The sequence below is a fragment of the Lepus europaeus genome, chromosome 14, assembly GCF_033115175.1.
Source record: "Lepus europaeus isolate LE1 chromosome 14, mLepTim1.pri, whole genome shotgun sequence".
In the NCBI taxonomy this organism is placed as follows: domain Eukaryota; kingdom Metazoa; phylum Chordata; class Mammalia; order Lagomorpha; family Leporidae; genus Lepus; species Lepus europaeus.
The window spans coordinates 51,502,605-51,527,309 of record NC_084840.1 but is presented as its reverse complement, the minus strand read 5'-3'; the positions used below and the strand labels follow the sequence as shown (position 1 = coordinate 51,527,309).

The following is a 24,705-nucleotide window of genomic DNA, read 5'->3' as shown; positions in this document are numbered from 1 at the left end:
TTTCTTTCCCGTGCTGGAGCTGTTTCTCGGCTACTTGGAATTAAGTTCTAATCGCTATCCCAGGTACTCACTTAAAATAAGGGATAATTATAAGTGGGTCATATATAAATAGCATGCCTCCTATTTCTAGATCTTAAAGGCCAAGCACGTTTGGAATTCCTTCTGCCCTTGCCTCATTTCTCAATGCCATACACTAAGAGGAGAAGTGGTTCTGCATCAACACAGCAAAATGCAGCTTTCTTTATGCCTCCTCTTTTGCATGCATACATTATCTTTTGATTTGCTTTCCTAACTCTCCACCAGCTACTTTAGCATAATAGTCACAATTTATCTTTAAAAGTATACTTTAAAATATGTATGTGCTTATCAGTTGAAATGGAACTTCAAAAGAGAAAATTGGCTCCATAGTCTCCATGCTTTATGTATATTAAAAAAGGCTAAATTCCCAGTTACCTGTTTCCAAATTTTAAATAACAATTAATAGCATGAAATAATTTACTCTGTAACAAAACAAGACCTTAGAGACTGAATTCCACCCCATTTCCCCATCTCTGTTTCTATCATTTGGTGTACCTTTTTCATACACTATAGTTTCCCATTTTCAATGCTGATATTCATGATTTACATTCCATCCATCTAAAATTCCCCTCCTTTACTTCTCTACAGATCTCAAACCTCATCTCTCTTTAAAGCGTAATTCAAATGTATGTCCTTTTTGAAAATCTATCCTAGTTGTCCTAGCTGCAAGAGATCTCTCTTTCTATAGCATTTAAACCTCTTTATGAACTCTATTTCTGTCTTGTGTTATTATTATGCACAGAAGTTACAGCTCCTTCTTCTCCATAAGCTCTGTGGCAATGCTATTTCCTTTGTTTTTGTGTGTCTATAGTAATTAACACAATGTCTTGCGCCTATACATAGTGGTTGTATATATAGGATAAACTGATACATGAAGAATGCGACTTATTTCTTGTAAAACTTGCTTGTATAAAGAACAAGTTTGGGAAATATTTTGAGCTAAAAATTTGCAAGTATTTAAAAGAAAGCTGTGATGGCTCACTTTTCACAGTTATCTTCTTTGTGTGGAACTCTGTTTTATAGAAACCTTGGGGAACCTGGGACCTTTCAGAGACCCTACTGCGTTCAATTGGCCTCAGATTTTGAAGTTATGGTTGGCTAAATCCAAGGCTTTAGGTAGTTAGATTAGAGTAAATAGGATTATGTGTTCTCTCTATGACAATTTTACGACACACAGGACTTCCCTGCAGGTTTCGTTTCTGTTCATGCACCTGATGTGAACATTCTCTAAAGAATGCTCAGTGCCCACAAACCAGCAGGAGGTATGGGATCCCTGCTGCCACCATAGGCAAGGTTGTAAATAACACCAGGCATTCATAAACTATGCCTTCTTTTAAATGACTGTTCGTATAGACGCAACCTCTGAAGGAGACTGTAATTCAGCTCAGTTAAAAATAGACTCTATGTTCACTTCTCTTAGGTTTTTTAAAAGCTTTCCCCCCTCTCTTTCAAATGTCAGTCTTCTATTTTGTTTCGTTTCTTTACAGCTGCATATCCTGGCATTTTGAGTTGGTTCTGCTGGCCACAAATAGGACCAATATATAAGGGGGACTACTCAATTCATTTCCCAGATCCCACATGAAGGGGCATGGTCACTTGCCCCACTCATTAGCTAGGTTACTATAACAAGCAAAATAAAACTCCAAACATAGAATAACAGGTACTGGTGCAGTTGCAGAGAAATTGGAACTTTTGGTGGGACTGGAGGTTGTGGAGCAATTGCAACTGTTGGTGGGATTGTAAAATGGGGCAATCACTATAAAAAAATATGGTGGTGTCATGAACTGAAATATGCCTCCTTCCCCCAAATTTATCTGTTGATACACTAAGCCCTCACATGATTATATTTGGAGATAATGCTTTAAAGACATACTTAAGGTTTGGATTAGTGTTCTACCTTCATCCACAGGACTGGTGTTCTCACAAGAAGAATGGAGACCAGAACTGTGTATCCTCCACCCTAACAGATCACCTTCCACCCACCATGCCCCTGTGTTCTAAGATATCATCTCCCATGCACCATGCACCTCTGTCTTTTTTTTTTTTTTTTTTTTGACAAGCAGAGTGGACAGTGAGAGAGAGAGACAGAGAGAAAGGTCTTCCTTCCAAGAGCTTGGGTCCTTGTACCCATGTGGAAGACCTACCATGAAGCTCCTGGATTTTGCTTGGCTCAGCTTCACCCGCTGTGGCCTTTTGGGGAATGAACCAAGGGTGGAAGATTCTCTCTGTCTGCATTCAAATAAATAAAATAAATGTCTAAAAAATTTCTATTATAGTTTGATTTCTCATAATGTTAGATTTTATGTGATAACTGACTCCTCAAGTCTTATAACCTAAAAATTACTAATGTAATCAATTTGTACTATGTAGAATAGGGACAGATAATTTGGTATTTTACCTTTTTTTTTAAAAAAAAAAAAGATTTATTTGTTTTATTTATTTGAAGGAGTTACAGAAAGAGAAGGAGAGACAGAGAGAGGTCTTCGATACCTTGGTTCACTCCCCAGATGGCTACAATGGCTTGGGTTGGGTCACCCTGAAGCCAGGAGCCAGAAGGTTCTTCCGGGTGTCTCACATGGGTGCAGAGGCCCAAGCACTTGGGCTGATCTTTGCTGCTCTCCCAGGTGCATTAGCAGGGAGTGGGATTGGAATTGGAGCAGCTGGGTCTCAAACTGGATTCACATGGGATGCCAGTGTTGAAGGTGTTGACTTTCCCCACTATGCCACAACTCTGGTCCCTGGTATTTTATCTTAAGTCATTTTATCAACTCAAGAAGGAAACACACTGCTGGATGTTTAGTTGAATAAAAACTATGATGCTTGAGTCTTTTTTATATTACTACTTCTCTGAAATCTGTAAACATATTATAAAATTTGACTATACATAAATAAACTAAATAGATTGGTCCAAAGATTTTTTGTGTGTGTGGAGCAATAACTCTATTAGGTTTTCATATTTAAAAGACAATCAATGCAAAAATCATTTAACTTGGCACTCACTGAAAATTAATGAAAATGAGTATTTAGTACATTGGAAACACACACTGGCAAAATTTAAATATGTAAAGTGAACATATTTGCAAATGTTAGGAATCACAAACACGAAGAAATTCATATTCATGAAGTCTTCTTGGTCACCAGGTTCTCCCAGGATGGAGCCCAGAGCCTAGTGACTCTCTGGAGCTATAATCAGACCTGTAGCCACTTTAACTGTGCCTATCTGGGTGGGGAGAAGAAGCAGGGCTGCGTGTCTGTCCCAGGGCAGCCAGAATTACCCTCCAAAGGGGCCTTCTTGCTGCTCCCCTGGAAGACCCTGCTCTTAGGCCCTGGGGGACTCCAGCTGTCAGAGGCTGGGCTCTGAAAGTCCAACACCTGCCACTTAGGAATCGCAGGAACTGGTGACCTTCATTTGAAGAAGGGGGGCTTTGGACAGGGTCGAGAAACAAGAACATGGCTCCAGATCCAGCCCTAAAAGCCATCTCCCCAACCAGGATGTGGGGGATCTGAGGCAATGGCAGGGTTGAGGGGGTCTGGCTCCTTGATGGGGACTACGTGGGACAAGCAGGGGAAGTCCTGTGATGGCCCCTCCATTAAATGGTGTTGCAGTGTGGAAAAAAAAATATTCTCTTTCATTTGAAGCTCTCGGTTTCTTCTGTACCGACTTCCTTGGAGTATAAACTGTGGCTTTCTGGCCTCTGTATTATTAGAGTCAGTACAGCTATAGAGCTTAACACTTTCCTAATAGAAATGAGATCAAGTCCCATGATTTCATATGATCAGTAGCATTAACTGCTGTTAGTGGAGATTAACTACTGTTCTTAGGAGATTGTGGTCTTTTGAAAAAACCCCATATAATTCCATCCAGTTTCTTTGCATACACTGCAGAGAATAATAATGCTAGAAACCCATGAGTTTATGTGACCCCTCCCCCTCCCCCTTTACAGTTGTCTTAAACAGGACTATTATTTTCCAAGGGCTATAAATTACGGAGTCCTTAGAGGACAAAGTTCAGTTCCCCCCTCTGAGGTTTAAAGTACACGTAACAGATTTCCTGTCTGAAACCATCAGAGAGCCAAAACATATATTAATTTTTAACTTCCTTTTTTAATTCCTTTAAAAAGTAAAATTAGAGGTAAGAATCTTACCACAGCAATGTAGGACAGAAAATCCCCCTGAGACAGAAAATTGCTTGGCAGGATGATGCTTAGGAGTTCGGGGAAGTAAATTCTACTTGCATCTCCACTGTGGGTCTGCCTAGAGGCAGTCCCAGCCCAAGGGAGCTCAGCTTTCTAGAGTCCACCCTGGCTTTGTGGACATAATAACACACCGGATCATCTTACTTCACAGAGGTGATGTGCAAACCAACCAACCAAAAGGAAAAGATTTAAAGTCCCTGAGAAAGCAGGATGATAGAAACACTAGTGACTATTATTACAACGATTACAATGATATATGATTCTGCAGTGCAATGCTGTAGCCCTGTGGGTGCTTACTAAATATTAATTGAATGAATTAATGTGTAAATAAAAGATTCATGGTAAAAACATAATCCAACAAATCACCTGGTAGTTTCCTAGATTCAAAGGTATTACAAACACTCTTGTTATGATTTCTAAATGTGTGTGCATTCACAAAAATTATTTAGCAACATTTCTCAAATAATGCATGAGGCCAGACTGCCCATTTTGTGGCCTTACCATTGGCTGAGCTCATAATGACAACTCTCCCATTTTTGTAAAGACAAAGCTATGTATCTAAGTAATACTCATGGCTTAAATATAATAAATAACCCACCAATTCCAAGTTCCTATTAACATTCAAGGAAAGCAACACTGAGCTTTGTAAACAAGGTGCTGTTGCCAGAGAGAGGCTTAGCAGCAGGAAGAGACTAGGATGATACTGGAGAAGCTGTGCTCACATTATCTAGTGAGTAGTTCCCCAAATTTATATTTTAAAACTGTCTTTTATCATGTAGATAAGGGCAGTGCATCACCACCTGGTGACAGATGTCATTTTTCTTGACAGGCTCTATCATGTAGCGCAGTGGTTCTCAAAATGGGGTCTCTGGAACAGCAGCAGCAGCATCACCTGAGAACTTTGAGAAATCAAATAGTGAAGAACCACCACCACTGCCCCCCCAACCCCACCCTGAGCCCTACTGCATCAGAAATGATTGGTGCAGGGTCTGGCCATCTGTGTTTTAAAAACCCACCAAGTGATTCTGTGTGCAGGTCAAAATTGGGGAATCCTTGGGATAGTGGCTAGTACCATAGGTTCTGAAGTAAGACTGATGAAATTTAAACCCCTGCTCTAGCACCTCAGCAACTGGGTGATTTTCTGTGCTGATTTCTTCACCTACAAAACTGGAGTAGTAACAGTACTGACAATAGGGTTGTGAATGAATTTGTGTTTCCAAATAGTGTGTGCCATATGAAAAGCACTCAGTAATGTAGGTCACTGTGAATTTTTCAGGACTGCAATCCGGGCAGCCAAAGGACCTGCTTTGGGAGTCCTCCAGGCAAGTGTAGCAGCAGAGCACATCTAGTTGCCAAGGAAGTAGCAGGAGTGTCTAGACTGTCAGGCGAGATGATCAGGTTAGCGGGAAGCTGAAACACAGTTACTCTTGGAGAAGTCAGTGTTGCAGCCAGGCTCTCCAGGAGCAGATGCGGAGGTGGTGTTAGGGGTACACGATGTGTATATTAAAGAGCAACACCTCTGGGAGAAAAGGGGCGGAAACAGGACGGGTAGAGGAAGACACTGAACCACAGTGGAGCTCCAATGAATCTTTTTGCAGGAAGACCTGGAGCTAGGATTGCCATCTGTGTCCCCTGGATGGCCAAAATGGTTATTAGCTGCAGGCTGCCCCAGGAAGGCCCTGGACCTTTGCCCAGTGGCCTCTGTGATAGAGGCAGATCCCAAAGAGGCTGACAGTGGGGCAGCAAGTCCTTCCTCCAAGGAGGATCTGGGCAGCCTACTCCCTGTTTGCCACAGTCACTCAGAAGGTTAAAGGTTAAGAATGACAAAACTGAGAACCAGAAAAGGCCATTAACGTAATGACAGATCCAATTGAAGTGCTTTCTGCTTTTTAGCAACCATATCACACAGGTCGTGATGCTCAGCTCTGGGTGCTATGCTGAAGGAGATTAATGTTCTAAAGTCATGATTTTTGTCTTATTTTCTACCCTGGTTCTCTTGAGGCACATCAGTTATTCCATGGTTACAGTGAATCTCTCAACAATGAGCCACACATGCTCATAAAAGGGCAGTTTCGAAGGGGGGGGGCACCTGTGGTGTTTGACATAGCCCCTCAGATGATCCTAATATATCTCCCAAAGACTATAACTCCCCACTGGGAGTCATATCCTAAAGAATAATTAAGATTATATCATATGAGAAAAGATGGAAGGAATTCTAGTGTTTAGCTTGAAAAAGAAGAGTGGATCTCAGATGAAATAGGTAAGCTAGAAAGAGCTCTCAGAATTAAGTAATGCATTCCTCTCTTGTAAAGGAAGGAAAGTCAAGCCTAATATTGCCTGCAATTAACTTTACTATCATATTAGCTAAAAAATTAAAACAGGGGCCAGCATTGTGACACAGAAAGTTATGCTGCCACCTGTGTGCCTGTTTGAGTCTCAGTTGTTCCATTTCCAAACCAGTTCCCTGATAAAGTGCCTAGGAAAGCAGTGGCAGATAACCCAGGTGCTTGAGCCCCTCCCATCTACATGGGGACCCAGATGGAGATCCTGGTTCCTGATTTCAGCCTGGCCCAGCCCTGGCCTTTGTGGACATTTAGGAATGAACCAGTGGATGAAAGATCTCTCTCTCTCTCTCTCTCTTTCTCTCCCTCCCTCCCTCCCTCCCTTCCTCCCTCTATCCCTCTCTTTCCCTGTGTGTGTGTGTATGTGTCCTTCTCTCTATATAACTCTGCCTTTTAAATAAATAAATAAATGTCCTTCAAACAACAACAAAAACCCCAGGTGTACCATTGAAAGATAAAATAAAACATTTACTAATTAAATATAAAAAGGGTCCATCAAAAATTAATAACACCAATTTTATGTGGTGGCTAGCAGTGCCTTGATGAAATTAAATCACTACTAGCAGTGTGAAGATGGTCCTGATGCCATAAAGACACTGTTTTTAAAGTTAGCATACCAACATGTGCCATGAGATCACTTAATGTTTTTCACTTCTTCTTTCTGTTCAAACCAGTACACAAGCCTTTAATGTTATGCCATTCTGCAATGCCATCTGGCATTCATTTAACTCAAATGCACTACTTCTGCTCTGTTCTTTTTGCCTAGTACAGGGCATCCACTGATTATTTTCTTGCTGACATCCCTTCTTTTGAATAACTAATATTTCCTAACTCCTGTGTGGTGATAAGCAGCAAAGCATATCTCACTCTCCAAAGGAGTCCCCACATCAGCTAGACCAAGCCAATCATAATATTCATTCCTGCTGTCCATGCAACTGGGCAAGTGACCCAAACAGATTTAAATAGAGCCCTTCCAAGTCTGGGGAGCCCATAAATTTCCATTAGCTTCAGGTAGTGAGGAAAGACAAATCCAGGTAAGCTTGTAGGTTCGTTTCATACCCCTTTCCAGCAGCTTCTCGTGAGCTGGCTTTGCAGGTGTACATGAGGTCCACGGAAGGATGGACTGGCCCTTGCCATTGTGTGTCAGAGGCTCTCCCTTTCTCACAAGGCCAAGCTGTCAAGCAGGGCGCCTCCCTCGTTACATGTCCACTAGATGTCATCCATCTCTCCTCCTATAAATATGAGGAGCATCACAGGGGTGGAGTTCCTGCCTAGAGGGACACCTTCAGCTGTGTGAATTCTTGCTCTCACTGGCCCAGACACAGCTCTCAGACTTGAAAGGCTTCCCCCAATTTACCAGATGTGATCTTTGCAGGATCTGGAACTTGTGGTGCAAGGCATCTCATTTGCGTGTTTTTGTTTATTTTTATGACAGGCAATGGAGTTCTGACTAATTCAGCCCACAATAATTACAGCAGCCCTATTTAACACCACCACAATGATTAACCCAAATGAAAAGCCAAGCACCGAAACTATACAGTAGAACTTGAGGTTAAGATAACTATTCAAGGGCTGGCATTGTGGCCACTGCCTGTGACTCTGGGATCCCATGTGGGAAGAATATGGCCTGAGTACTTGGGCCCCCTGCCACCCATGCAGGAGCCTTGGATGAAGCCCCTGGTTCCTTCTGGCTCCTGCAATTTCTAAATTGCAGCAATTTGGAAAGTGAACCAACTGGTGAATGATCTTTCTCTCTCTCTTTCTAACTTTCAAATAAATAAATGAATCTTTTTTTCAAGTACCCATTCAGATGATCTAAAGTATGAATATCACACAAGTGTAGCTCAGTGTATCATCCTATGAAAGTGCATTTGTGTGCACACACACCTGCACACATGACCCTGAAAGTGTGAGCTCAGAGCCCTGAATGAAAAAGAACAGGGTCTGCCTGGGATTTTCATGAACATCTTGGGTCCTAGTCACCCAAATGATACCAAGGTAATTTTCCATGAAATTACAGGTTGAATAATTCTGTTTTCCTTAGCCTTTTCTAAAGCATAAAGCCAATATTTTAGATCATTTAGTTAAGAGGGATTCTGGTCATATAAAGCTAGATAAGTTTCAGAAATTCAATTTTTGAGATTATAAAGTTATTTGCAACTGGAAGGAGATTTGAATTTAGGAAAACAAGAGCAAAAGCACAAAGTTGTTCCTACAGAAATGTCTTTGTGTTATAATTTTAGAAATTTTAATGATAGTTTCTGTGCCTTGGGGTAAGGGTGGAGGTGCTTTCCAAGAATATACCACAGGTTTAAGCCAGGGTTATGCAAGACTGGCAGGAAATTAATAATTTGGAGCTCTCCCTCAGATATAACCTTAAAGTCAATTTTAGAGATTCTGTTAGCACAAATATGCTTTTAATATTAGCCTTAAATCTAAAGTTCAGTTATTTGTGGTTATAAGAGATTTTAAAGTATAGAGTTTACAGGAGTGGAAACTATTAACCCAGCTGACCTTGGCCTAGTTCTAACTATATATTTGGTAGGAAGCAGGACATTGCAGTAGCAATAAATACAGCTGGAATTCTGTTCTTTCTCCCCTTCACATGACCTTGAACAAGTTAGTTAACCTCTCTAAGGTGGTTATTTCAAAGTAGGGATATGGGTGTGTTTGGGATGACTCAGTGGGGTCATATCTATTTTATTAAGTCATTGAAAATTTGTAGTATTGTGTTGTATTTTACAAAGTACATTGAACTTTAATAAAAATACATTAATATAATTCATAAATATATATAGACAAACAGATTTTCATTGAGATTGTGAAATCAGAAATATTTATAGACCATAGTCTTAGATCTTAATTTGTTCCTTTTTAAATCAAAGGTGTTGCTCTGAGGTCCTTAATGTTTGAAATGTGTATGTCTGTGTGTGTATGGACATAAATAAATAGACACATAAACATTTATATACATTTATAAAATACATTAATGTATTCTATGCCTTTAATTAGAGAATTCTCTGATCTTCATAAGGGTTCCACAATCATGAGAAAATAATGTACTCCATAATTAAGGTTACTTTATGGCTCATCCCCAATAAGACTCCCCAGTAAAGAGCGATTCAGTTCACAATTTTGTAGCTTAGCAGTTGAATATCTTTAGATGAAGCTGTCGATACTGAAATTAAAAAGCAAGTGGAACGTTATTACAAGTAATATAAGTTTTCTCACTTGCAATGCTAGAACCCAGTGTTTCCATGGCCTGGGCTTCATGGGTTTAAGCATTTTGACAAAAATGCTTTCCAGACGATAAAAATTATTGTCCTGTGGTCTCAGCTAAATCTAGGCTTAAAGGAATATATCCACTATTTTGTGTTTTCAATCAATTCTGGCTACTGATTTAATTCTATGACTTCCTGTGACTGCAGATCTTTGAAACTTGAGTTGAAAATCCTGAATGGCTCAGGTTTGCGTGTCTGCCATTACCCACATTGTGAGAGGCCCTGGTACAACAGACTACTTAGGAAAAATAAAGTTGACTTCACTGTACACCCACATAAACTCCAGAGCTGATGAAGGCTTCAATGAATCCATAAAAGTACTTTTATTTGACTAAGTGAAAATTTATCAAATTAAAAAAGTCTAATAAAATAGGAAAATGGGCAAAATACAAAATGAATAATTCTCCAGAGAAAGAGCAATTATCAACATTTATGTGAAATATAAACTTCAATCTCTTTAGTAATTAAAGAAATGAAAATCAAAATGAGATGCCCTATTTTTCTATATAAATGACCAATTAAAGTAAACTAAATTATCTAAAGCTTATAAAGACAGGAAATAAAACCCATGTCATTCACATCAGACAAAAGGGTCTTTGCTGTATGTCTAATATGCACTACTGACAGCTTAGCAATGCCAATCGAAAATGTTATGAATATACCTTTCACTCAGCTACTCTAAGAGTTAACCTGAACAAAAATTTATCTACAAATATGTCCATGCCAATTTTTTAAAGATTTAACTAATTACTTATTTGAAAGGCAAAATGAGAGGGGGAGAGAGAGAAAGAGATCTTCCATCCACTCGCCAAATGGTTGCATCAGCCAGGTGTGGGCCAGGCTGATGCTAAAAGTCAGGAACTCCATCCACGTCTCCCACGTGGGAGCATGCCAACATTTTGAATAAAATTAGTTACTATTCATTCAGTGCTTACCATGTGCCAAGTGTTACACTAATTCTTTTAAAAAATACTTATTATTTTTTAATTTGAAAGTCAGAGTTGGTGGGGGTAATCTTCTATCTGCTAGTTCGCTCTCCAAATGTCCACAATGGCCAGGGTTGGGCCAGGCAGAAGCCAAGAGCCAGGAGCTTCACTAGGTCTCTCACATGGGTGCAGGGGCCCAAGTACTTGGGCCATCCCTCTGCTGCTTTCCCAGGTGCATTAGCAGGAGCTGGATCAGAAGTGGAGTGGCCGGAACTTGAAGTGGCATCCATATGGGATGCCAGTACTGCAGGTGGTGGCTTAACTGGCTGTGCCACAATGCCAGCTCTAAGCTAAAATTTTTATTATTTCATTTGAGACCTGCAAAATTTCCATGAGGAAACCTCTTCATAATTTCTATTGACAGAGAAGACTAGCAGGCTTTGAGGTTTGGTGAGTTAGCCAAAAAATGCACAAATCGTAAGTGTACAAATGCAAGCCATCTATGTCTAGAACCTGATTTAAAAGCAAAAAGAGATGGGAAAAGCAACAACATAAACAAGGAGTTTGCTAAATTAATTACAGCATATCAAACAATGGATTATAAAAGAATAATTAAGAACATTGGAGAAATGTTCCTGTTGTATTATTAAGTATAAAGGGGTGATCCAATATAAAACATGCATTATAATCTTAGTGTTGATAAAATACACAGTAAAATGTTAATAAAATTTGGCTCCAGATGTGGATTTATAGCCATGTTTTATCTTTTTCTACACACTTCTTTATTCTTCATAGTCTCTATAATTATATGAATCACCGCTGCTAAAAATTAAGTGAAAGAAGCATTTTTGTCCATAGCTTTGATCTTGGCTTATAATCAAAAGTGACATATATGAATCTAAAAATGTAGAATTCTGAAGTCCAGAACCGTCCTACCAGCCTTTCTCCATGTATTGTACCTTTTATTAATATTCCAGCCTTGTGTCATTTCTTTAAAATTCATTTTTATCATTTAAAAAGAATATATACAATGAAATAATAAATTTGACAGAAGAGTACAAAATAAGAGATAATTTTTCCTTTGACCTCAACCCAGTGCCTCCCCTCCGCAGAGGCCATTTCCCCCAGATAGTCGATAATTCTTTTGCTTCTCCAGTGTGAGAGATGAGGAATATAGCTGATCCAAAATAAGGTAAGTTTTATAATCTTAATTTTTTAAAGTATACAACAAAATGTTAATAGGAGCTGTCTCTAGATGGGTAACTATACAGAATTTGTACTTTTCCTTTGTATGTTTTCTCTTTTCTACAATTACCAGGTCCAGATAATTTTTTCTTTAAGTGTATTTGTTTTAAAAAATGCAAAATAAACTACAAGTCTGTCTTTGTTTATGGCCTTTCCCTGTTCTCTTGCCACAGCGAGGCATGACCCTGTCCTTCAGCTCTAGCCAGGCCACAGAGAAGACGCCTGGGGTGGCGCTGAGAACACAGTCTGCCCAGAGAAAGCCCTCCCATCCATCTCTGTCTAAGCTGGCCCGCAGTGCTGTGCTGGGGGGAGCGTGTGCTCAGGACATTGCCCTTTGTGAACATGGTTCTCTGTCCCCAGGTTCTGGATCAAGAGCATAGTCCTGGGGCTGATGTGGTGGAGTGGGAAAGGCAGGGGGCCTGGGAAGTTCTGGAGGAATCAGTGAGCACACTTTGTCCCTGCAGCTCTGACTGCCATTACTCTTTCCTGAAAGGTATTGACATGGAATGGAGTTCCCCATCCTGGCAGTACAGGGACACCTGGGGCCTGCTCAGGCTGGTTTGCAGAAAGCTGCTGCACAAACACAAAAACTGGCCTGTGCTTCAACTGCCTGCTGGTCAAGTTGCTAGGGGCTCCTTCGTTTTTGTTCACTTTAGTCCTGTCCTCCCCCCAGATAAAGACCCTGGTCCCTGGTCTCTTTCTTTTTTATATTTTGCCCAAATAATAGCTTCCTGGCTTCTGTTATATAGGTATTCTACAACTAAAGAGATTTCTCCCCTTTACTGAGAGAAGAGGGGACACATTTGGTTGTTAGGAACTAAAGAAGCAACACAAGGCTGCTAAAGCTCTCCAGGGACAGGTAAAAAGCCTTGCTGGGCACAGGGGGGTCACGCAGCAGGCTGTCACACTCTGAAGTCATACATGGACTTCTTGGTCCTCTACAAAGCAGAGGCCTTAGATGTCCAGATATTTTAATAGTTGGGCTTGTTAACTCAAAATACTTTGTTGGTATAATGAAGACATTCTTGTGGATTTGATGAGTTGAATTGTATATATATATAAAAAAAAACCTCTACCTCTATATCTGTCAAGCTCTATCTGTCTAGAACCAAGCTTCTATAAATTACAATAGAAAAGGACAAAAACACAATTATTGTAAATGAATTCAATATTTCAATGACATCAAGTAGTACATCAAAATGATATATTACTTTAATATATCAATTACTTTAACACAGTAATGGGCCATTAATTAGACATGTTTGAATGAGAGCTGAAATATTTAATGACTGATGAATGCTGGCTGTTCAAGGCAGACGTTTAAGCCACAAATGGGGCATCCTTACCAGATGGGTCAGGCAGGGTTCTCGTTTGGGTTTGGCCATCGAACTAGAAATGGTGAAAGGTGGTGAGTGGGGATGTTTCTTAGGAAGATTTTCACTTCTCTCTTCAAGGCAGCCAACTTTGGAAGGACTTATAGGTCCCTTAGGTAAGAGGAAATAAACCTCAGAGCAAGGCTGGAAAGCTGCTTAGATTCCTAGAGGAGACTTGGCAGAAATGAGAGGCTCAAGAAAAGTGGAGAGTAAACTGGGCTGAGTGAGACACTCACTATGGGTGCAAAATTTAGGATGGCACCAATAAATTCAGCAATGAAAATAAACACTATTTTAATGCAATATTCAAAAACCAAAGTCAAAAAATCCATCAAGAATAAAATATTTAAATTATAATTTTGCTTCAGGTACAAATATAGCTTCACACAGCACTAGGTTCAAGGTCCCCAGGCTTATTGAAATTATCCTTGTGACTCCATCCCAATATTCAGGGACCCACATCTTCCCAACCAGTGCCCTAACTTAAAAACAAGAGCTCCTACTTGGTTAGAAAATCGGTTTTCATCGTAATGCAGTCACTTGTCAATATTAGAGTTTGGTTTGGTTTGAGACCTTTTAGACTACGCCTGCAGGATAAGTGTTTCTTTGAAGGAAAGCACGCAGCTTCCTCACAGAGATTTTGAGGTAGAAATTTAGAGCCCTGACCTCATCATTTTCTTTCCCCATATTCTCCAGAGTACTTAGGAGCTGCTAACAACCCTATTATACTCCTTTTTCCACCAACATGTTCTGGGCATGCATGTGACTGCAGGTGTGTACAGCCAATGATTTAAACAATTTTTGCTGCTGTATTTCATGAGTACCAGTGTCCCATTTATACTGGAATTGGGCCATGAATTGCTTCCATTTAAATCAGGTCAGAAAATGAATTCCATAGAACCCAGAATTAATTCAGAAAACCCACCCATATATTTCTATTCTACTGGAACTATTCTCAATACCAAGTAATGTATCAGTCAGAATTCAGACAGAGAAATTATACAGCTAGGAATCATGGACAAACTGGAGAATAAAGAGCACAGCAAGGAGAAGGTGGGCCATTGGGGAGAGAAGACGGACATGAAGGAAGGGAGAACGAGGGTCAATGGGAGCTAGAAGAACGAGCTGGAACCCAGGCTGACTTCTCACTACCTCCAACCTCCAATTTCATTAATGCAGGTGACTGCCTGAAGAAATCAGCATACTTCATCCTGGCGCTATATAAAACCCCACCCAGGACTCATATGACCCAAAGAAACTGTGGGGGTACTGGAGGAGCTGTTAGCACACTTGCTGCCCCATACCAGCAAGATGAGCCAGCAGGTCACGACAGTGTGTGTGAGCCACAGTCACACTAAACCAAACCCTCTGAGGGTCACGTGGCTGCTGCTTTGCTCTGCCTTCCAAATCTTGTACAGATTTCCCCTGTCACCAGTGAAAATCCAGAAGCAATACTTCCACCTGAGCAAAGCTGACACAATACAAAGCTGCCAGTGATGTGCCACAGCTCAGAACAGCATACAGAATATGTACAATTTTGTACTCTATAAACACAGCATATATCTTTTGAAAAGTAAGTATTTACAAGAATTGATCATTTAGAGCATATAAGCTTGCATTCACACATACACATGCACACATATGTAGTCCTGAGCTTCATTTTGTAACCAGTGTGATAAATATAAAAATTGTTAAAAACTTAAACTTTAATAATCCAGAATTTGCAAATAGAAAAATACTTATCTCAATAATTATTTGATTAAAAAGGATAATGGGTCACTTAGCATTTAAAAAATTAGAGTACTGTCTGTAAAAATGGTTAATTCAAACCTATATTTATTTATTTTAAAGAGTAATTTATTTATTTGAATTGCAGAGTTACAGAGAGAGAAAGAGATCTTCCATCTCCTGGTTCACTCTCCAAACAGCTGCAACAGCCAGAGTTAGGCCAAGCCAAAGCCAGGAGCCAGGAGCCAGGAGTTTCTTCTGGGTCTCCCACATAGGTTGCTGTGGTCCAAGCACTTGGGCCACCTTCCACTGCTTTCCCAGGTGCATTAGCAGGGAGCTAGATCGGAAATGGAGCAACTGGGTCTCAAACTGATGCCCTTTTGGGATGCTGGCATCATAGGCACAGCTTTATCTGCTATGCCACAATGCCAGTCTCCAAACCTCTATTTAGAAAAATCCATAATTACAGAAAAATTAGTATAAGTTAATTAGTTGATTAACAAACAAATGAAATCCCCTCATGGAATTAGGAAGAAAGATAAAAGGAGAATTGAAAACTTAAAATCTGTAGAAAAAAATAATAGAGAAATTAATCATGAGAAAAAATTAACATACAAGGTTTCTTTTTCAGCCTATTGTGTTTGGTAACTAGTTAAGAAGAAAGACAAAAGTTTGTAAGTTAGAACAAAGCAACACAAGAGAGAGAGATTAAAACCAAAGTAATGCATATATTTCTAAGATATTGTCAACACTTTTCCTCAAATATTTCTTTGGGAAAACACAAATTGTCAGAATTGACCTAAGAGGAAATAGAAACTCTGAATAGACTCATAATGATGAAATATACTTAAAATCATCAAATAATTACTTCCAAAGAAGATCTCTAAGTATTTCACAAATGAGTTTTTCCACTTTTAAAGAACTGATTAGCCTCTTTTTGTATATGTTTTTCGGGCTCACATAAATGAAAGCCTTAGCCACTAATGTTATTAAATTGACAGGATCCTAGCTGCACAAACCTGAGAGCGCAGAAGGAAATCCATAGGCCAGGCTTACACATGGACTCACACATGGGAATTCTAAGATGCTATGGAATCCTATCAGGGTGGGTGGAACAGGATGAAGCATGGCTTTAGGCTTTCCCCTGTCCTTTCTCTCTTATCAGAAAAACTACTAGACTCCTGAAGAGGAGCTGAAGGGTTGAATCATGGGCAGCCTCATCCCATACAGTTTCCTGTTCCTATAGAAACCACTACTCAAAGGCTCCTGCTGTGGATGAAGGTCCCTCAACCACACTGAGCCCTATCCTGAAAGGGCTGTTCTCTACTGTGGGTCAGGCCATTCCAGAGGCTGTAACTGGGATGAGCAGAATTGTTTCCTACTGGTTCCCAATTGGTAAAAATGTGGGTGAGCCCCTAAATCAAAATGTCATTTTTTTAGATTTATTTATTTTTTTGAAAAGCAGAATTAAACAGAGAGAGAAGGAGAGGCAGAGAGAAAGAGTTCTTCCAACTGCTGGTTCACTCACTAATTGGCCACAACTGCCGGAGCTGCGCTGATCTGAAGCCAGGAGCCAGGAGCTCCTTCCAGGTCTCCCTCAGGGGTGCAGGGGTCCAAGGACTTAGGCCATCTTCCACTGCTCCCAGGCCATAGCAGAGAGCAGGATCAGAAGAGGGGCAGCTGGGACTAGAACTGGCGCCCATATGGGATGCCGGTGCCACAGGCGGAGGCCTAGCCCACTAAGCCACAGTGCCAGCCCCCTAAAAAGTACGTTTCAAATTCTTTTATTGGCTTTGAATTTGTTTTTGAAAGGAGGGGGAGATACCACCCATCTACTGGTTCATTATCCAAATGTCCACAGCACAAAGGAATGGACGAAAACAGAATCAGAGCCAGGAATGCAATCTGGGTCTCCTACATAGGTTTCATGGACCAAAGTACTTGAGCCATTATCTGCTGCATCCCAGGGTGAGAATTAGCAGGAAGCTAGAGTCTAGAGTGGAGCTGGAACTCTGAACCAAGGCACTCCTATAGGGGATGCAGGAGCCCCAAGAGGTGTCTTTAACTGCTGTACCAAATACCCACCCCTGGCTGTCTTTTTGTGAGTTACATTAAGTTGATATATGTTATATGATTACCTTTTCCTTTTGATATAAGGATGAAGGAGGAAAAAGAGTGACTCTGCAAGACACATCTGTAAGACCCCTGCTAAAAGTAAATATTAAAATAATATTATAGTAAAGGGTTAAAAAGTTTAGCTGCTGACAGTAGACATCCCTTAAAATAATTGTGTCTCCACCTGCCTGCAGAATAACCTTGGGAAACTGCTCTGTGCAACTGTCTCACGCGATAACACTTGCAGAAGTCCGGAAAAGAGTTGCAATAAGGTTCTGTGACCATTGTATAAACTTACCCCTTCCCTCGCTAAAATCGCAACAAGAGTTTACCCTTCAAAATAGCTAATCACCAAACGCCCCGCATACATATGTTAATCAGGTGGCTATTGTCTTTAAAAACTGCTGTAACCCCTGCTGGGGCTCTCTCTCTCTCTCTCTCTCTACCACCTGTGGTGCTGGGGAGCCCTTTGCGCAAACGCCTAATAAAAATCCTCTTGCTCTTGCATCTACTGGGCTGGAGTTATGGGTCTTTGGGCGACCACCCGAGCGCGTTGGATTCCCAGATTTGGGGTCCTTCAACATCCATATCTAAAGCAGATCCTGTGCTTGCACTATAAAAAGGCAGAGTAGTGGGAAGCAGAACCCCTCTCAGCCCAAAACCCTACTTGCTGAGTGTTCAACAGTGTCCTGGGCTGAAACACCTCTCAGTGGGACAATGAGAGAGCAGATCACGTTTCCTTCTGCTGATTCTTGGTTTATGTGGTTTCTCCATAAAAATTGTTCCTTAAATTTGTAGCATTGCAGCAATTACCCTCACTTAATCTTTTTTTTAAGGTTTTAATTATTTATTTGAGAGGTAGAGTTACAGACAGAGGGAGAGACAGAGAGAAAGGTCTTCCACCCGCTGGTTCACTCCCCTAATGGCCACAATGGCTGGAGCTGAACAGATCAAAAGCTAGGAGCCAGGAGCTTCTTCTGGGTTTTTGGGAAGGGCCCCAAGCATTTAGGCTGTCTTCCACTGCTTTTTCAGGCCATAGCAGAGAGCTGGATTGGAAGAGGAGCAGTCAGGACTAGAACTAGCGCCCATATGGGATGGCGGCGCCACAGGCAGAGGATTAACCTATTGCGCCACAATGCCAGCCCTTATCTTGGCTTTATTAGCAAACATAGCCATACAAATTGCTGACAAAGAGAATAAAAAACCAGAGCCAGGTATACATGACAAATACATTAACATATGCTGACTTTTGTTGCAGGTATACTATGAAGCAACATCATTGCTAAGCGCTCTACACATACTACTTGATTTGATCTTAAAGCTGTATTTAGGAGATATGATATAATCCCTTTTTGCAGATGTGTATGGCTTAAATAGGTTAAGTAACTTGCCTGAGATTCTAAAGTCAAGAGATAGATTTTGTTTCAAATCCATGACTTTCTGACATCAGAGCCCTAGCTGTTGTTGAAGACAACATTCTACATTCTACAGAAAAGGAAAGCTTTTCAGTGCTCATTATTGGGAAAACTTTAAAACCAAATTATTTCTAACTTGGATTAATGATTTGTAATCATTTTCAGGTCATGAACCTCTTTAGGAATCTGATGAGAGCTTTTATTTACTTGTGAAATTAATTAATTAATTATAATGCAGAGTAAGAGAGAGACCTTGCATATGCTGTTTTACTCCTCAAATGGCCACAACAGCAAGGGATGGACCAGGATGAAACCAGGAGCTAGGAATTCTATATGGATCTCCCATGTAGGTGGAAGGAGCCCAAGTACTTGGAGCATAGTTTTCTGCCTTCTCAGGGCATTATTAGGGAGCTGGATCAGAAGCTGAGGAGCTGATTAGAAATTTGATCCCATTTCTCTCTATCATTTTCTCTCTCTCTCTCTCTCTCTCTCTCACCAACACACACACACACACACACACACTGCATTTGCAGGTGCTATTTTCCAAATAGGGCTTCCAGAGGCATGTCTTGAGGGCAATACTGCTGGGATGGAGGGAGGTCTCGCATAGGAATAGTGCCATTTATTCCTGGATAATAAACTTGGATTTCAGAGAGTTAAATACTCTTTGGGAATGTGTAAATTACTTGTTACAGGAATTGTGTCTCTAGAAGACAGCAAAAGCTTTATTTATGGGAGCCTTAATGAGTTTGGTTATATAGGAGTTTGATTTCCATCTCATAAATAATAAACAATCCTCGCAATATGCTAATCTAACTTCCTTTTCAATTGCTCAAGTTAATCTTGCAAAGAAAATAATCAAGAAAAATATGGAAAATGACATCATCCTGTGGGAATTAAACATCTCCTAGATGGTACAACATCTCTGCTCCAAGGCTTAGAAGCTTATTAACTGTGTCTGACTCATTGGTTATTCTATTTAGACAATGCTTTCCCCAAATCCAAACTATGTTAAAATGAAATATGACTTTAATTGAACAAGATATATCTGTTATAAGATTTGTTGAATTTGAAGTAGAATATGACAAAATTGAAACAAAAACAGAAACAGAGAAATTATTTCCATATCTAGTAATCACATATCTTTGTTGATTTTTTATGAGATATCTTATAAAAGAAATATTCTCAATGTGTACAGGGAGGAGGTTACCTTTATTGTGTCATTAAGGCAGTTTAGACAGATGAACAGGAAATCAGGAGATCCTATTCATCTTTGTTTCCCAAACATTTGACGAAGTCCTCCTCACTTCATCCCTGATGCTCCTGCTTGAGATCAAATTGAACGCCATGCATAGTTTCTATCCAAGTTCTCGTGCTCTGCTTCCTTCTCCCCTGACTCCCTTCTTCCTTTCCAGTCTCATCACCCCTGAACTCATTCACCACGTGCACCCTAGCATGTGGGTGTGTTGGGATCCTTGTATTTCCTCAAACAGGATTTATTCTCCTACCTTGCATGTCTCTGCATGCATTTTTTTCTTCCACTTGGAATTCTCACCAGCCTTCCTCTCTGTCCATTTCATAAGCATAGTTGAAGAAAATACTGATTTGGGGACCAGTGGTCTCTGTTTGGACACCTGCTTTGTGGCATTCTGGTATGTCAACTCAGGCGAGTTCATTTCTGTAGCTTCATTTCATCATCTGAAAGTGGAGTTGTCATGACAGTTCAATGAGACTGTGATGGGCACAGTGTCTAGTATATTTTAATTATTTGATACTGTTTTAGCCATTACTATGGTTGCAAATATTACTGTCGTTCACCCATGACAATCCTACTTCTCCCCTCCATGTAGCAACCTGTTGCCTAAGAGGAAAGGTGATAAGAAATCTTCTGAAGGTGATTTTTTGGGCAACAACAATTATCAATGCCACTGTCTAGACTGCCTGGGTAGTTCGGGAAATCATAGAGATGTAGATGTAATTTTGGCGATGGGGGTGGTAGCTGATGATATAATTGTCTTTAAATAACATTTCTTTTTTTTTAAGATTTATTTATTTATTTGAAAAACAGAGTTACAGAGAGGCAGAGGTGGGGGGGTGGTGTCTTCATCCGCTGGTTCACTCCCTGGTTAGCCATAATGACCGGAGCTGCACTGATCTGAAGCCAGGAGCCAAGAGCTTCTTCCAGGTCTCTCAGGTGGATGCAGGGGCCCAAGGACTTGGGCCATTTTCCACTGCTTTCCCAGGCCATATCAGGGAGGTGGATCAGAAGTAGAGCAGCTGGGACTCAAACCGGCACCCATATGGAATGCTGGCACTGCAGGTGGCGGCAGCTTTGCCTACAATGCCACAGAGCAGGCCACTCAATAACATTTCTTAATTAGACTAAGCCAGGATTTCAGTTTCCATGCTACCTGTGAATGTCAAAGAAGCAAGCTACTTCACTGAGTGGAAGTGTCTTGACTGAATTTAAGAACTTGAGCTTCTAGCTCTATCAACAGTCAGTTGTTCTTGGACAAATTGCTTTACCTCCCTGGGGCCCAATTCCTGATTTATAAGAAAAACAAGAGGACTGAATCATTTTCAAGTATCTTTCCAGCTTTAGAATTCTGTGATTCTAAGTGGGAAAACTTACTCTGTCTTTGTTTTTTTGTAAACTCCTGAGGCACCATGGAAGGTGTCAAATCAGGATCCTGCCCCATTTGGTTGTATGCAGAGGCCAGTCAGTGTGGTTCCTGTTCTGTTCTACGCCTTTTGAGTCTGCTGGAGATAAGGGGAGGAGCCTCAGGTTTCCCAGTACTGCCTTCTAAATGGATTAATCTATAGCCATTTCTGTTGCTAGAGCCATTATCTCTGGATATGTATGCTAAACAGACAAAGCACAGAGGCATAAAACCAAGGTGGAGCATTTATTCCCTCATAGAAGTTGCCAGAATAACCAGGAAAGATGGGATATTGACAGTACAATGTCAATATCTTTGTTACTAAATTCAGTTTATCTTTTACCTGGCAGTCTGTTATTAAATGAGGCAATAAAAATGTTTTATCATGATATTCAAGATACGGAGACCAATACAATCTATAAAGCAAATAACAACAAACAACCTGCATAAGCATTTCCAAGAAGCCATTAAACTACCTTCTTGAAGAAGGCAGAAGCTTCAGGAAGCAGGATTTTTCCACCAGAGATCCCTGATGTATCTTTCCTGGTTCTGACAAAGACAACTGAGAAGTCAAAAATAGAAACCACTTTAAAGAAACTCAGAGGGCCTGGGTAAAAGTCCTCTTGCAAGACATCTTTATTAACGCTAAAAACCCTCCAAGGTCCCTCCCCTACAGTCGTGACAGATGTCTCTGACAGTCTCCCCACAGTGGGAAAACTTCAGAACATTTCTTCCTGCATTTCGTGGAGTTTACAGAAACCGCACAAGTAGCTTCCACAGCATTTATCAAGCCAGAAGTAATTGAAAACAGCAGGTAGTTGTGCCTTAGTCACTGAAAGAGAACTATTTGCCAATTGACACATGGGGTGCTGAGGCTGGGAATTCCCATTATAGCCCCTGGGTGGTATTCAGGTTCAGTAAATCCCCTCCATGTCTGGATAACTGGATTCCTAAATCTTAAGACCATTTTCATCTGCTAAGAGGGTATTTGGAGTAAAACGGAATCTAAGAAAATTTGTTTTGCTTCTAAATGTAATCTGCCTCTTACATATAAATATGGTACATGAAATCCTTTTTCCCCCTCTTATCTGTGATTTAGAAAAACATGGTCACCAAGCAAAGTGTCTTGTCACCGTACTTAGCATTGGGTAGTTCCCTAAAAGTGTTGACTCAGAGAATTCAAACTTCACCCCAATGATCTACTTAAAGGTAGGTTGGATGAGAAGAAAGATCAGGCTAAAGAAATTAAAATTTGGTTCTAGTTTGAAAGTCTTTAAGATGTTTAATCATGGGGCCTGCGCTGTGGCACAGTGGGTTAACGCCCTGGCCTGAAGCACCAGCATCCCATATGGACACCGGTTCTAGTCCCGGCTGCTCCACTTCCGATCCAGCTCTCTGCTATGGCCCGGGAAAGCAGTACAAGGTGGCCCAAGTCCTTGGGCCTCTGCACCCACATGGGAGACCCAGAATAAGCTCCTGGCTCCTGGCTTCAGATCGGTGCAGTTCCTGCTGTTGTGGCCATCTGGGGAGTGAACCAACGGATGGAAGACCTCTCTTCTCTCCCTCTGCCTTTCCTCTCTATGTGTAACTCTGATTCTCAAGTAAAAAATAAATCTTAAAAAAAATGTTTAATCTATAAGCAAAATATCAAGACCATATTGGGAGAGGGCAGGTGTTTAGCCTGGCAGTTAAGATTCTGGTGAGGATGCCTGTGTTCTACATTAGAGCACCTGGGTTGAAACCCTAGCTGCAGTTCTTTTTTCCAAATTCCTGCTGATGTAAACCCTGAAAAGCAGCAGGTGAGGAAGCAAGTAATTGCAAACCTACAACCTACGTGGGAGACCTGCATAGAGTAGCCAGCACACAGCTTCAGCTTTGGTTTGGCACAACCCTGTCTGTTGTGAGCATCTGGGGGATGAACCAGCAGGTAGCAGCTCTCTCTGTCTCTGAAACAATGTTAATAATAATAATAATAATAATAATAAATATGTTATATAATCATTTCCACAAAGAAATACTATCAACAATGAAGCCTGTCATGCTTATTCTTAATTTGATTTTTGGTTAGAGTTGGTATTCCACATGCAGTAATGGATTTGAGCAAATTTTTATTCATGCTCACAGCCTGGGCCCTTTGTGACTATTTGCACACCATGAAGTGGTAATTGAGGGATAGATTCTCTGACTCTGGAACAGAGCTAGATGCACTGGCTCTCAGATGCTGAACTCCAGGTCTACAGACATGATATTATATGGATAGTGGTGCTCTGTTCATATCTAAGTATGAGAAAAGGAATTATGGGATTCACCATAGCAGAAAAAATTAGAGTTAGTGTCAGGAAGACATTCTTAGCTAAACCAGTAGCAAGATGCAAACCCACTTAGATGGTGATATTTCTCATAGAGAAACTGTCCATCAGGCAGGAGAGTAGACAAATGATTCTGGGGATGCCTTCCTTGCTTTGTGTAGTGGTGATATTTTGAAGCAGGAAAAAATACAAACTTGGAATAAAGTTCACTCAACACAAAACCTCAGAAGTTCTTGATAAATTATCTCCTTTTCTTTAGCTGATTTTATCAAGAAAGGGTAGTTTGAATCAAACTCAAGAGGAAGAGATCCTACAAGATATCTGAACACAAACGTTGACAGAGCTGAAGAACTGGTACCATATTGTATCCTAGGATAGAACTGGTACCATATTGTATCCTAGGATGGAGGAACTCAAAAAATAGATGCTCCTGTGAAGCTAATCCAATCAGGAGATCACGTCTCATCATGACTGTGGGCCAATATTCATAATGCAGTATCAGAAATGCTTACAGTAGCAATTTTAGTCATTTATACTGTGTTAAACATAAATGATGCTTTAAGCGATTTTGCTAACTTCCAATGAGGTATGCATTTTCTGAAAAAGACAAATATTTTTTTAAAAGATTTTGGTTACATTTATTTGTTACTGTGTAGCCAATCCCTCTTGATTGCCCTTCTAGAATGTTGCTCAACAAGCATCACCTTTAATAGACTATTTGGGAGCTTAGATAAACTCTACACATGTTTTAAGGGCCCTTTATCTTTTATTTTATTTTTTTTAACTTTTATTTAATGAATATAAATTTCCAAAGTACAGCTTATGGGTTACAATGGCTTCCCCCCCCATAACTTCCCTCCCACCCGCAACCCTCCCCTTTTCCGCTCCCTCTCTCCTTGCATTCATATCAAGATTCATTTTCAATTCTCTTTATGTACAGCAGATCAGTTTAGTATATATAAAGTAAAGATTTCAACAGTTTGCCCCCACATAGCAACACAAAGTGAAAAAATACTGCTGGAGTATTAGTTATAGCA

At 40.4% G+C, this 24,705-nt stretch overlaps 1 long non-coding RNA gene across 2 annotated transcripts in view; it reads left to right on the top strand.

The window, feature by feature from the left end:
* The window catches only part of LOC133773786 (uncharacterized), a 316,253-nt gene that overhangs the window by 165,141 nt on the left and 126,407 nt on the right, over positions 1 to 24,705 (top strand). The window contains exon 4 of one of the 2 annotated variants that reach the window (XR_009867970.1): positions 5,551 to 5,653. The exons of the other annotated variant lie outside the window; for it this stretch is intronic. This is a non-coding gene — a long non-coding RNA (uncharacterized LOC133773786). Of the gene's footprint in view, positions 1 to 5,550; positions 5,654 to 24,705 lie in introns of those variants that run through there. 2 annotated transcript variants of the gene reach the window in all.